The sequence below is a fragment of the Zootoca vivipara genome, chromosome 8 (genome assembly GCF_965207765.1).
Source record: "Zootoca vivipara chromosome 8, rZooViv2.hap1.1, whole genome shotgun sequence".
NCBI classification, from domain to species: Eukaryota; Metazoa; Chordata; class Lepidosauria; order Squamata; family Lacertidae; genus Zootoca; species Zootoca vivipara.
Genome location: NC_142591.1, coordinates 21697927 through 21711308, shown reverse-complemented (window position 1 = coordinate 21711308; position 13382 = coordinate 21697927). Strand labels below are relative to the sequence as shown.

The window sequence follows — 13382 nt, the reverse complement described above, 5'->3', positions numbered from 1 at the left end:
AAATGGACATAAATCTTACATCAGGAATCACAAGACAGAGAAGCCAGTAGGAGAACACTTCAGTCTCCCAGGACATTCAATACAGAATCTCAAAGCAGCTGTCTTATTACAAAAGAATTTCAGAAATGGACATGAAAGAGAAGTTGCTGAATTACAACTTATTACTAAACTGAAAACTATGGAGAGACCTGGTCTGAATAGAGATATTGGATTCTTGTCTCATTACATATGCTAAAGCTATTTTTGGTCATCTGCATACTATCCCTTGCTTTTTCCTGTAGAACTAATTGCAGTCGTTAACAGTGGTCAACAGGTTTACCATACCCATTGAGTCAATCACCCATCTCCTACTACCCTTCTGAAAAAAACCCCACCCCACCCTCACACTATATATAACTGTCTGGTGACTTCTGCTTCAGTGTATCTGAAGAAGTGTGCATGCACACGAAAGCTTATTCCAAGAACAAACTTAGTTGGTCACTAAGGTGCTACTGGACAACATATTAAGACAGTGAGCTTCTGCAGCTCAAATAAAGCCACGAAACACTTGCTGCCAAACCATCATTAGCAACAGCTACAAAATTTAATGTTTTGCTGTTTAGAAAGCACCTATACTGCAGGTCCTGTAGGAGTCAACCAGTACAACTTAGAAAAGAAGCACAAAAGCACTAAAAACAAGCACCAGCAGCTTCATCTTGTGCCCAATTTTTTCTTTTATAACATGGCAGGGTGCATAGAGCACCAGAGGAATTTCCATATGATGGAAGGGCCATCTGCTAACTTAGAGCAGCAGGACTCGGTCCACATATTGCATTGCCCAAAACACACATTGAGTGTTAAAAGTGGGGCAGCAGTGGGAGAGAGAAAAGGAAAGATGGGCAAATCTTTTATGGAGACCATCTTTTTGCCTTTTCTCGCCATAAAGAAACGAAACCCTTAAAAGTGCCCCAGGACAATACCCTGTGGGGTAAAGACCGAAGGTTACACACACTAGAATGCAACAGTGGTCTGCTTTAATTGCTGTTACAGGATCTTCTGAAGATAAGGTAAGGCGCTATTGATTAACAACAGGAAGCAACCCACAGTGAATAATGTGGATTTGTTTGGCAAGCAATTTTCGCTCGCTGGTGTGGCTTAGCATTCACATCCATAGAAGCCTTTGAAGCCTAACAGGTGATTGCTCCTTACCTCCCTGCCCCCCCCCAAATACTGGCAGTACTGATAGGGTGCATTTGGGTGCATTGTTCACCCTGGCCTAGCAGTTTACCACTAGCTTACTGTTTAAACTACTACGATGTGTGGCCTCAATATTGCAGGGGTTGCATATGTTCAGTTACTAAAGGGAGGTAACAGCAACCATTTAATTTCTTCCCCTCCTTGAAAAAAATATTAAGTAAAACCAAGTGCACAAAAAACAAGCAGCATAGGCAGTGAACTCTTTTTTTCCCTCGGCCAGGAAAACTTGAGAACTGCATGTCCCATTCAAAACCAACATCCTCCATATCTCCTTATTCAACGGAAAGCAATAACAAGTGGACAGCTCCTACTGTTATTGGTTTTTTCCAGCTTGCAGGCAAAAGTAGAGAGTGAGAGTTAATATCACTAGTTTTGTCTGCACTGAAGTGGTCAGAGCTGGAATACTTTATGCTGCCCAAGATATAAAGACAGAACAGGAATGTTAGGGGTCTACTTCAGGCAATAGATTTTTATTTAGAGTGCTATTAAAAGAGGAGCAACTTAATTATTCTTTTACATGCTTTTAACTAATGGCACCAAGAGAGCTGTCTTTCCAAGCTGACCTACCCTATTTGGGTTTTTTTTTTTAATACACTCATAATTCAAGTTATTGATTCTCAAAAGGAAATTGAATAGACGCACTCCTGCAACAACCAGTACTTTATCCCAACAAATCACCCTGCAGTCGTAATTCGGAGAGGGGGGAAGAAGAGGAGCAGCCAATGCCAGAATCAGTAAAGAAGCAATGAGTCACTGAGATCTCTTATTTTCTGATGGTTAAAACAGGGCAGCCATGAAAACTAGTAAAAAGTGGCCACATGACCTGGAAGCTGTACGCCGGCTCCCTCGGCCAGTAAAGCGAGATGAGCGCCGCAACCCCAGAATCGTCCACGACTGGACCTAATGGTCAGGGGTCCCTTTACCTTTACTACATGTCTGATCACAGATTCAAAGAACTGTAGAGCCAGAAGGGACCGTGAGGGTCATCTAGCCCAACCCCCTACAATGCAGGGATATTCTGCCCAACGTGGGGCTCGAACCCACAGCCCTGAGCTCCAGGGTCTCATGCTCTACCAACTAAGCTGGGAATGCATGAGACTGGCATGGGCTAGAGTTCTCCCACTCTACACAACAGAGTATTCCTCACCACAGGACACCGGGGGGGGGGGGGCGCACAGATAGACACTGTTGAGACATCACTCTCGAACACACACATCAGTTGTGATACAAGATGGAAACTATTTCACCTGGTGCCAAGTTTTCCCTTTTCTCGCGAGGAAGCCTATTCAGCATAACGGAAAATCCCTTTAAAAAAGGGATAACTTGGCAGCTACGAATACTGTCTTCCGCTTTATTCCTTTGTTTAACCACTAGTCTTGGTTTGCATACCACAGCAGCTACTGAACAATGAGGTTTGGCATTAAAGTACTTTTAAAGCATCTTCCTCCACAGATATGCAAATTTTAGATTCTCTCTCTCTCTCTCTCACACACACACACACACACACAGAGAGAGAGAGAGAGAGAGAGAGAGAGAGAGAGAGAGAGAGAGCGCACTCAGGATTCAGACAGAAGGTTATGTGAAGTTTATAATTTCTTCCATTCGCTCTGTTCTGAAATTCAGCAAAGTGTTTGTTCCCAAAACCTACACAGAGAGAAAGTGCAATTCGTGTTGGCCCTATTGGGTGCTACTTGACTGAAAATATGAAGTATTAAGTACTTTTTTAAAGAAAAACCACACCTTACAGAGCCAAGCCGGAATTAAGATTGCCGGAAGAAATATCAACAACCTCAGATATGCAGATGACACAACCTTGATGGCAGAAAGCGAGGAGGAATTAAAGAACCTTTTAATGAGGGTGAAAGAGGAGAGCGCAAAATATGGTCTGAAGCTCAACATCAAAAAAACCAAGATCATGGCCACCGGTCCCATCACCTCCTGGCAAATAGAAGGGGAAGAAATGGAGGCAGTGAGAGATTTTACTTTCTTGGGCTCCTTGATCACTGCAGATGGTGACAGCAGTCACGAAATTAAAAGACGCCTGCTTCTTGGGAGAAAAGCAATGACAAACCTAGACAGCATCTTAAAAAGCAGAGACATCACCTTGCCGACAAAGGTCCGTATAGTTAAAGCTATGGTTTTCCCAGTAGTGATGTATGGAAGTGAGAGCTGGACCATAAAGAAGGCTGATCGCCGAAGAATTGATGCTTTTGAATTATGGTGCTGGAGGAGACTCTTGAGAGTCCCATGGACTGCTAGAAGATCAAACCTATCCATTCTTAAGGAAATCAGCCCTGAGTGCTCCCTGGAAGGACAGATCGTGAAGCTGAGGCTCCAATACTTTGGCCACCTCATGAGAAGAGAAGAATCCTTGGAAAAGACCCTGATGTTGGGAAAGATTGAGGGCACTAGGAGAAGGGGACGACAGAGGACAAGATGGTTGGACAGTGTTCTCGAAGCTACGAACATGAGTTTGACCAAACTGCGGGAGGCAGTGCAAGACAGGAGTGCCTGGCGTGCTATGGTCCATGGGGTCACGAAGAGTCGGACACGACTAAACGACTAAACAACAACAACAACAACAGAGGCATGGCAAGGAGGCTGGTCTAACCCCTTGGCCAGAATAAATCATGGGCACAACCAAGCAGCCTGCACCAGCCCCACTGAATTAAATGAACGGCATATGAGATAACATTCGTGTTCTGGTGGGAATTTGGTTCATTTCAGTTCCACATGCAAAACTGACCCCCAGCTGAATGGGCACTGAAAACTTTTTTACATTGGGTTAAAAAGGTAAAGGTAAAGGGACCCCTGACCATTAGGTCCAGTCGTGACCGACTCTGGGGTTGCGCGCTCATCTCGCATTATTGGCCGAGGGAGCCGGCGTATAGCTTCCAGGTCATGTGGCCAGCATGACAAAGCCGCTTCTGGCAAACCAGAGCAGCACATGGAAACGCTGTTTACCTTCCCGCTGTAGCGGTTCCTATTTACCTACTTGCATTTTGACGTGCTTTCAAACTGCTAGGTTGGCAGGAGCTGGGACCAAGCAACGGGTGTCACAGGGATTCGAACTGCCGACCTTCTGATCAGCAAGCCCTAGGCTCAGTGGTTTAACCACAGCGCCACCTGGGTCCCCACAGGTTTATTTCAGTTCCACATGCAAAACTGACCCCAGCTGAATGGGCACTGAAAACTTTTTTACCTTTTTTTACCCAACTACAATCCCCATCATTCCTAACCATTGGCTATGCTGGAAATTGCTGAGGGGAGTTGGAACTTCAAAAACATTTGGAATTCCTGGAAATGAAAATGATGGGATTTAAACTCTGCTAATTCACTAGCAACTAGTGCTTGGTATTGTTACAGAACTGGGGTGGGTGGGTATGTTTCCCCTAAACACTAAACTTAATAAATGCTAGGACTTGGGGTTATTTGTGATATGAAAAGAGAATATTAGCTGCAAAGGAATTCCTGGGTACCCTGGTCAAACTAGGGCCATTAAGAGAGTCATTAACAAGACAATGGGACTTCTTGCACCAGGTGTGACCAGATTTGAAAGGTTGCCAGAGTAACACCTCTGGGGGAGGGCAAGGGGCTTCTGGGAAGTAGGAGGAAGAAGGGCTGAGATCCATCTTGGAGGAAGACACAAAGAAAGGTTCCCTGCACTGATGTGAGCCATGCTGTAAGATCTGGACTCCCTCCATGCAAACTGAAGGTACAAATAGGCGTATATACCCTATTTCTTAAATCACGACAGTCTCCGCTGTGTCATCTATTCTCCAAAGGAACACCTGTGACCCCATGTGCTCTGGACAATGCTTGGCGGGGAGAGAGGGGTGGGTACTGGGATTTTTAAAAAGTATTAACTGTTGTGCCTTACCTGAAATGCAAGCAAACTCCACTACCTCAAATATATCATCACCTGTTTTTTCCCCAAAGAGCTGTATTTTTAGAGAATTTATTAAAGCAGTTCTGTGCCTGTCTTGCTCTCTTTTCCTTAAAAAAAAAAGCTGAACTACAAACTGAAAACCAGACATCACAGATCAGAAAATTGACACATGGACCACCTTCATTTTTACGTATACACATCCACTTTCACAACTGCCCTTCAGCGATTTTTCTTCTTCGCTGTTGCACTGTATAGTATACGTCATAATGCAAAAGCAACCTATTTGGTCATAGAAAAACCAAGCTTCCCGACACACTAAATAAGCTACTGAAAACTGAATTGCTAAATGGTGAGAACATGTACAGTTTGGATTCTAACACATGGTGTGTGCTCTTATAGCAGAAAAATGTCTGCTTGGAAGGGACACTTACTCTATGAGATGCTTCACTGGATCACTACATGTATATTCAGATGCACAGTGTTTTGTTTTGTTTAAGCACTGAGTGTTGTTGCTCGCTATACAAGGCAACAGTAAAGGTAAAGGGACCCCTGACCATTAGGTCCAGTCGTGACCGACTCTGGGGTTGCGCGCTCATCTCACATTATTGGCCGAGGGAGCCGGCGTATAGCTTCCAGGTCATGTGGCCAGCATGACAAAGCCGCTTCTGGCAAACCAGAGCAGCACATGGAAACGCCGTTTACCTTCCCGCTGTAGCGGTTCCTATTTATCTACTGTACTTGCATTTTGACGTGCTTTCGAACTGCTAGGTTGGCAGGAGCTGGGACCAAGCAACGGGAGCTCACCCCGTCACAGGGATTCGAACCGCCGACCTTCTGATCAGCAAGCCCTAGGCTCAGTGGTTTAACCACAGCGCCACCTGGGTCCCACAAGGCAACAGAGGGAGAAGCAACTTACTGATGGCAACTAGTTGACCCCACCCCAATAAACACACAGAGAGAACTGGGTAAAAAAGTGAGGAGATGACTCGAATTAAAATAACTTAAATAGCATGAAGATCAAACTGCAAAAGGTGGCATAAGCGCCACATAAGAGGCTTAATGCAGCTTATGCTCAAATTGATCAAACAGCCATTATGGGCACTAATGGAAGGAAGAAGCAAGCTGGAATGCTAGTCTGCCTTGGCAATCGCAGGGACAATGTTGACTTTCCCCATGAAGTGCTTTCAGGAAGCATAAACAGGGCTGTGTAGCTTATGATTTATCCTCCTATAAACAGGAGGTGCACTCAGCTGCTCACTTTCTGTTCTCCATCTATAAAAGAGGAAGAACAACCAGCCCTCAAGCACTTCTTAGGAGGTGCCACCTAAAATTCTTTAGCTCTATGAAACCCTTGGCCTACCCAAGGACAGCTGTGAGTTCCAGAAGATTCTGGAGCATGTTTTAGGTACTCAGGTACTCCAGGAGTTTTCTGGAACGACGAACAAAAGAACTATGCTGGATTAAACCAAATGTCCATTTGCATGGCATCTTGTTTTCACAGCAGCCAACCAGATGGATGATTATAATGAGAACAGTAAAATTTAAATGGTAGATAATAAACAATATAATTTATTATTTATACCTGCCCATCTGGCTGGGTTTCCCCAGCCACTCTCGACGGCTCCCAACATAATATTAAAAGCACAATAAAACATCAAACATTAAAGACGTTCCTCAACCTTCAGATGTCTTCTAAAAGTCAGATAGTTGTTTATTTCCTTGACATCTGATGCGAGGGTGTTCCACAGGGCGGGCGCCACTACCGAGAAGGCCCTCTGCCTGGTTTCCTGGTTCTCGCAGGGAGGAAACCACCAGAAGGCCCTCAGAGGTGGACCTCAGTGTCCTGGCTGAACGATGGGGGCGGAGACGCTCCTTCCGGTATACTGGGCCAAGGCCGTTTAGGGCAGGCATCCCCAAACTCCAGCCCTCCCAATGTTTTGGCCTACAACTCCCATGATCCCTAGCTAGCAGGACCAGTGGTCAGGGATTATGGGAATTGTAGTCCAAAACATCTAGAGGGCCAAAGTTTGGGGATGCCTGGTTTAGGGCCTTAAAGGTCAGCACCAACACTTTGAATTGTGCTCAGAAACGTTCCGGGAGCCAATGTAGGTCTTTCAGGACTGGTGTTATATGGTCTCGGCAGCCACTCTTAAGTCACCAGTCTAGCTCCCTTTGTGAATAATAATAATAATAATAATAATAATAATAATAATAATATAATTTATTATTTATACCCCGCCCATCTGGCCGGGTTCCCCCAGCCACTCTGGGCGGCTTCCAACAAAATATTAAAATACAGAAATCCATCAAACATTAAAAGCTTCCCTCAGGCAGCACCTAAGCATCAACAGCTTTACAAACATAACAGTAAGGGATTCTCCATCATATCCCGTGAGCTTTAATATTAAGAAATGTTTAAGTTAGGGAGCGTGCCATTTACTTATTTTTTAATGCTTCCTTTACGAAAAGACTTCCTTCCTTCCTTTAAACATAGCTCGTGAGAAAGGGCACTCCACAGTTCTTCACTGTCAAGACCACATCCTTGCATACACTATGTTTTAAGACATTCTATGAACACCACATGCAGAACTACGGGCTCATTCGAGCATAAAGAACTTTTTGAGATACCTCAGCCCATCCAACAACAGAGTCTTATGCGGGCATTAGCGGAGAGGCAGAGAGAATTCTGAACCTGAGCTGAACTCTACAAATTAGCTCTGGGACATGGATGGCTGTTCCCATGAGACATGTCTACAAACAAAGGCAAAGGAAGAAAGGTTTTGCTTTCCCCAGCTTCAGAATAAATAAAAGGCACAACTGACCCCAAAATGAACACAATGAAATGACTGCATCATCCATCAATGCCATGGACATTCTAGACGTCTCGAAGCTAAAGTAGCAATTTTTCCATCATCTCATTAAAAACGAATCCAAAAAGAATTTTTCTGGAGCAGTGAATCACAGAATTGTGGACTTGGAAAGGACCCCAAGGGTCATCTAGTCCACAACTGCCCCTGGTTGGACTCAACCAACCAACCTTCTGGTTAACAGCCAAGCACACTGACTCATTGGTGCCACAGATCAAATAATGAACTCTAGAATAACTCTAAATTCAGCTTAAGAATCTCTCACCATCCAACTCCTAAGCTACTGCAGTGGTACCTCTGGTTGCGGACAGGTTCTGTTCCAGAGTTCCGGCTGGATCCTGAGGTTACCGCAACTGGAGGGACTGCTTCTGTGCATGCACGCAGGGGGTAGAGTGCTTGTATGTATGCGGCAAAAACCCAGAAATGTACTTCCAAGTTTGCTGCTTACGTATCCCGAAGTTTACGTAACTGGAGGGATACGTAAGCGGAGGTACGGCTGTACTTAAATCAACATTAGGAATCGTGGTTCCAGAGCTGAGTTGCCATCTTGCTGGAATTTTACCAGCCCGATAAAAAATGTTACCCCCCCCCCAAGCCTGTTGCCAGAATGGGAAGATGAAAAGGGCAGAATAAATTCCATCAGAGCCATGCTTTGCATTTTTGCAAGGATGTGTGTGCTAGGATTCATCAGCGTGAGCTGCAGCGGCATGCACAGGTGCACCTAGGTATTGCACAAAGGAGTAACAGCTGCCTTTCTGAAAGCATTATGTGATGCGTATGTGTGAGCGGACTCACTGTTACATGCTGTGGGTGAACAGGGAAGGTGTCCCTGACTCTTAAAATAATTTCAAAATACTGTAGGCTGCTGCATTTTTTTGCTTTTGGGGCATTTTATACCACATCAGTTTTCAGCTTCATTGTTCATTTTTGTAAACTACTTAAGAGACAATTATAATATTTATATATTATATAACAATATATTGAACAAACACACAGCAAGTGTGTGGAGTTCTGCACATTAACAAGAGGATATCAGGTTCTAAACTATGGTCTGCATAGACAAAATCACAAATCTCCAATGTTTTGGGGGGGGTGGGGTGGGGGCGTGAAGAAATACTCTGCACATGATTAGCAGTATCCAATCTAAGATGTCAGGTTTACTTAGAACAAACAGCAAGGACCGTTCAGTAGTACCGGTAAGTGCTGGTGTTTGGTATGTTGCTGTTTTAACTGCTACCACATCAAAACACGACACACCCAACACTCTCCATTTCAAACTCAGTTCCTTGCACGACAGACATCTGGAACGGATGATGGAACCACTGGCCTATTCCGACAGCTTTGACTAGACCTAAAATATTTCCCCATTGCGTCTCCAACCGTTCTTAAAAAACTCTCCCAGAGGAAATTCGGTAGGTGCATGGCAGGACTCCAAATTATGCAAATGCATATTCATATACAAAAGAAAAAAGAAAAGGCGGCGAAGGAAAAAAAGGAGTTCATCATCCGTTGGTCAAAAAGCAAACTTTGCTCATCTGGAAAGAATGTCTCGGCTAGCAGCAGCTTGCACCAAAGTTTTCAGTGTGATTGTTTCCGGTGACATCTCAGCCCATTCCCTCAAAAACCACCAAACGCTGAGAGTGCACATTTATTTTTGTTAAGTCATGCAAACCAGATCCTTACTTACAGGGCTTCCAACATTTAAGGAAGCCACAAGCTGACTCAAATCCCAGGCTTCTTAAAGGATGTGTTCCGTATGACGCAACTGCAAATACTGGCCAAAGATCTACAGCTCGCCTGTCTGCTCAGCAAAACTGTACTTTTGTGATTATGCAATATCCACATGAAGATTTGACCAAACCCCCCCCACTCCCCTCCCACTATTTCATTACTGCTATATTGGGGGATTGCTTAAAGTTCAGAGATATGGGGAAAACCCCGAAATGCCACAAATGCATTGCTTCACTGCATTGTTCCTAGAGAGGACTGAATTTGAAACACATAAAACTTCCCTGCAGAGGAGTGCAGCAATGGAATGGTGCCCTTGGCAATGGTGACAGGTGAGGGTTTCACAAGGTTTTAAAAAAGCAAATCCTGTTTGCCAAGCCTTAGGTTCAAAACCAAAACTACAAGATCAGGAAACCTTCAGCGAAACCCCGCCTTAAAATAACTCTAATGTGCATGCATGAGACGAGATAAATGCACATGCGCGCACGCACACACAACTAAACACTTTTTAAGAAACCCAAAACCTCAGATGGCTTTTAGAACGAATAGGACAGGTTTGTGGGGAATTGGTCTATCAACGGAACTCCATAAAAACAGCCCAGCTCCAGCAAACAACCCTGCATTTCTAGCCTAAGTCAAGCTCATGGGAGGTGTGTCAGGGGGATCATGCCTCCTTCTCTGCCACAGAGAGAGAAATTCAGGATGGAGAGGTGCTGTAGTGGAAGCAGCAAAGCATGGCTTGGGCCTTCTGCAAAACCCCAGCAAACACTCCTCCCTTTTGCAGGTTCTACAGTATGCACATGCATTGGGGAAAAGAGGGGCCAGTGGCAACCAAAAATTGCTTGCTTTGTTAAGCCAAGCCAAAATTTGCAGGCCCTTCTTGATTAAAAGCTATTAGCGAGGCTAGCCAAACAGAGACCCAGGTCGCATCCATGGTCCTTTATCAGGGCATTGAATTTAAGGCTGCCTTCCATGAAAAGGAACACACATCATGGGAAATATATCCTACCAGCATTATAAAATCCAACATAAAGGTAAAGGTACCCCTGACCATTAGGTCCAGTCACGGACGACTCCAGGATTGCGGAACTCATCACGCTCTATAAGCTGAGGGAGCTGGCGTTTGTCCGCAGACAGCTTCCAGGTCATATGGCCAGCATGACTAAGTCGCTTCTGGCGAACCAGAGCAGTGCACGGAAACACCGTTTACCTTCCCACTGTAGCTAGGTGAGCAGGAGCTGGGACTGCACAATGGGAGCTCACCCCATCGCGGGGATTCGAACTGCCAACCTTCCGATCGGCAAGCCCTAGGCTCTGTGGTTTAGACCACAGCGCCACCCGCACCCCCAAAATCCAACATAGGGAGCACTATATTGTTGGTATGTTGTTATTGTGGACTGTCATCATAGGCATTCACACACCCAGGTAATTCACTGAATTCAACCAGGTCATCTTGTAATTTGTGCCCCCTGTGGCACATTCAATTTTCAAAATGATGAGCAATCAAGTAGCATGGACATTTATAGAGAAGACAGACTATTCCTTCCAGTACCGGTAGGTATCAGTAATAGCTTCTGGGCATTCTCAGGCACTTAAGTGTCTTTACCTGAGTATCAAGAGCCCAACTGAAAACCGCATCCTTGTCTAAGTAAGGTACGACTCCTAAGAGTTCAGGTTATGCTTCCAAATTTAAAGACTCTTAATGCAAATCACTATGCTTTAATTACTATAGCAACCAATTATTACGCAGGCTTGCTCAGGAACTACATGAATTATCAAGAGTTAAAATTGATTTACCCTCCCTCCACAGGGTTACTTAAAGCACCGTAACTGCCAGACTCCCATCCCAAAACACAACGGCACCGACTCCTACTTGCATGCAAGGTAGAGGTCTTTGTTCAGGCTAAGAGTGGTACAGCAAGCACCAGGTCCAGATATCCAAGATTCCAATGTCCATCAGAAAGGCAAGCATTTTCATAACTGAATGGAAGCCACGCCCTACAAGTCTGCTGAAGATGCACATGGATGCTCCATTGGAGCAGATGAATTTGTTCCCACCTACAAAGGCAGTGCCAGGTTCTCGGCAACAAGGCTGTCTCCTGCCCTTCTGCTTCCATGTCTGTTGCCACCTCTTCTTCCCTCTGGCTGGTCAAAAGTTCTCCACCATCCCTGACGGAGGCAAGGGAGAGAAGCCAGCAGATCTGCTCCCTCCTCTGTGACAGCTAGAGTTAATAGAGAAGGATCTCTCTCCTCCACCTGGAGTGCCCCCATCAGCTCCTTCTCCTTCCTCCCACCCCCCCTTGCATCTGGGGTTGCCAAATCATGCCACCGGATGATAGAGCCAAGGGGCCATTACAATAACTTATAAAACATACCTTACTATTGCTGTTTTCCAGGCTCCTTAACAACATTGCAAATGCACCTTTTCCCATCTCCCCTTTTCAAGAGAAAGGGGATCTTTCAGTGCAGGGGAAATGTTCACATTTCCCATAAGCTCTAGAACCATAGAACCATAGAGTTTCAGAGTTGGAAGGGACCCTGTGGATAATCTAATCTCTGGGTATAGGGCTGTATATAAATTCAATAAATAATAACAATAGCAACAACAATAATCCAAACCCATGCAATGCAGGAATATGCAGCTATCCCATATGGAGATTGAACCTGCAACCTTAGCATCATCAGCACCACGCTCTAACTAACTGAGCTATCCAGTCTGATCCATCTTTAGTTTGCAACGAAAAGCACTGGAAGAGGAGTCTAGGGAATCTAACTTGTGTATTTCACTTTTACTCATAACACACACACACACATACGCAAGCAAGCACATATACCCTCAAGGAGGTGCTAATGCAAGGACAAGAGGACAAGGCTGGACATCTAGCTTGACACAGAAAGGGACTGGGTAGCTGTCAAAAGACATTTGTTAAGGCTGCCTTATGCATCTGCTATGGAGAGTGGTTGCCACAGCTGTTTGGATCCGAAGATTCTGAGCGTGGGACAAATGTCACATCCTTAACATTGGAAATGTCTAAAAGAAACACGAGCATAGAACACGTGCAATCAATATAAACACAATAACATTTACAGGGTGATATTCAACCAAGTCATACTCAAGAGATGATCCGATGTACTTAAACCGGCCATGGGGAACGTAAGTCCGCCAATTTCAAAATTCAATCCCAAATATGAATTTGTTAGCCAACACCCACAGCGTGCATGTTTCTGGTTGTCATGGAACAACAAAATCCCAAAGAGGTGGAATGATGGGAGCAGAAAGACATCATTGCACTGATATGCTTGTATTCTGCCTCTGGCACAGCTGTCAGATTCAGAGTGGACAAGACTGAATAATTGGGGGGGGAGATGCTTCAGAGAATCAACAGTCCTGTCTGTCTGGCTCATTAGGAATCTTAAACATCCTTTAAAGCACAAACTAGATAATTTATGTTTATTTAAATACTTTAGCCAGTACCAAATACCATTCCTGCTGAACCTCTTTAGGTTGAATCCTAGCCCGGGCGGGGGGGGGGGGGAGTTAACATCTGTAATAGGCTCCATGCATTGTTTCTTCACCCAAGATTTTCCAAAGCAAACTGGGATATGCTTTGCCAAAGCTGAGTTGCAAGGCTAAAGCAGAGCTCCATGCAAGAAGCAAAAGC

The 13382-nt window shown here is 44.8% G+C and overlaps 1 protein-coding gene across 1 annotated transcript in view; it reads right to left on the bottom strand.

Moving 5' to 3' along the window:
* PHLPP1 (PH domain and leucine rich repeat protein phosphatase 1) overlaps positions 1–13382 on the bottom strand; it is a 152646-nt gene that overhangs the window by 70351 nt on the left and 68913 nt on the right. The window lies entirely within an intron of this gene.